The 1,883-nt window shown below is 45.5% G+C and overlaps 1 pseudogene; it reads right to left on the bottom strand.

The window, feature by feature from the left end:
- Positions 1 to 295: 295 nt before the first annotated feature.
- LOC119296332 lies at positions 296 to 434 on the bottom strand (annotated as a pseudogene).
- Positions 435 to 1,883: the final 1,449 nt, after the last annotated feature.

Genomic DNA, 1,883 nt, shown 5'->3' on the forward strand with positions numbered 1-1,883 from the left:
CAAGGTTGGCACCGAACCTGGTTGGAAGAAGAAGATCCACCAGCAGAGTTATTGTTGGCGTATCTAGCAGAGGCGTTTGTGTTGGTGTAGCCGCCCCCACCAGTACGCGCGCCCTGATTGTTGCCGCTGCCATAGTACTGGTTGTTACTGCCCTGATTGCTGTGGGCACGCCCTCCGCTGCTACTGCTGTTGCGGTTTCACCCCTGACCATGCCCACGGCATGCTCCGCGACCACAGGACACTTCATTAATGGAGGACTGGCGGATGTTCATACCGTGGAGAAGATTTAGGCGGGCATCGAAGCTCAGTAGCTGGTTGTAGAGCTCCTGGACAGTCACGGGCTCTACCCGAGCCGCAAGTGCTGATACAACCAGGTTGTAGTCAAGGTCGAGACCACCAAGGACATGGGAGACGATCTCAGCGCTGCCTAGCGCTGCTCCGGAGCTGGCAATCTCATCTGAAAGCATCTGGATTTTGGCAAGATACTCCGCCATAGTCAGATTTCCCTTCTTGAGGTTTGTGAGCTCGATGCAGGTGTTGATAGCTTGAGCTTGGGTTTGTGCAGCAAACGTGGCATGGATCGCCGCCCATACCTCCGCCAGCGTCTGAAGAGTGACCACATGTGCAAGGATTTCGCGAGAGAGAGAACCCATAAAAAAACCTTGTACTTGTTGCTGTTGTGCATACCAGAGGACGCGCGCGAAGTTGGCGATCTGCTCCCCTTTTCCATCTTTGGTGATGGTGAGAAATTCTAGCGGCGCTTGGCTCTCCGGATCGAGGTGGTGTCCCATCTATGTGCCCTTGATTTGGGGCAGCACGATGGCTTTCCACATGAGGAAATTGTTCCTCGTGAGCGTCTCTTGGGGAGGTGATCCGATGGACATGGTATGGGAGGTGGACATTGAGGATGGTGCGAAGGTGGATGAGGAGGCAACGGACGTGGAGAGCGCCCTCATGGTGCTGGATTGGGTGGAAGCGGTGGTCATGGCTAGGTGGGGTTAAAGCTAGATGCGATCTCCTTTTGATCTCTAGGAAGAAGATGATCTGATTACCATGTAAGAATAATTGGGAAGCGTAGAACCCTTTGCTCGGGCCGCACTTGTATTTACATCAATAATCTTGTGGCTTACAAGATGATCGATCGAAGAGATCATTTACAGAAGGTCGGTTACAGAAATGGGAAGGGGTTGGACAACAGAAGAGATAGAGAAAGAGTACAAGTTTAAACACGAGGAGTCCTAGGAGGGGAACGTTTGGTTCTCGGTACATATGTACCCTATATGGAAAAAAAATTAGCAATTCAATAAAAAGTCAAAAATTTCTGAAAATATTTTTGAAATAAACATGACCTTTCATTGTACTAGTGAGAAAAGTTTCACAAAAGGAAAATTCCTCTTTGACTTCTTTTCAAAAAAGACAAATTTTCTGTCAAAATAGCGTGAATAGTGACCTATAATAGCAAATAAGTTTTGTCTTTTTCGCTGTGAAGTCAACGTTGGTTCTTTTTTGGTGAAAACTTATATACTAGTGCGCAAGTAAGTCAAGTTTAATCTAAAAATACTTTTGAACCATTTTGACTTTTTGTTTAATTATTTTTAAAAAATATCCCATATAGGGTGTATATACATGCGAGAGCCAAAGGGTATTTGCCCGGAGTCCTATCTCTATTCAACTATTCCAACAGGAGTATGTATAATATCATGTGTTAAAAAGCCTCTGATTTGTTTCTTTCTTTTTTGCGCAGCCATCATATCGACATATTTTGCCCTTAAAACTTACACACACGTATTGTGCCCTAAAAATTTACACACATATGTGTTATGCCTTCATGCATATCTGACTTGTTTTCAGAATTTTATGAATTTTGAATTAGGAGGCCTGCA

The sequence above is a fragment of the Triticum dicoccoides genome, chromosome 1A, assembly GCF_002162155.2.
Source record: "Triticum dicoccoides isolate Atlit2015 ecotype Zavitan chromosome 1A, WEW_v2.0, whole genome shotgun sequence".
Taxonomy (NCBI): Eukaryota; Viridiplantae; Streptophyta; class Magnoliopsida; order Poales; family Poaceae; genus Triticum; species Triticum dicoccoides.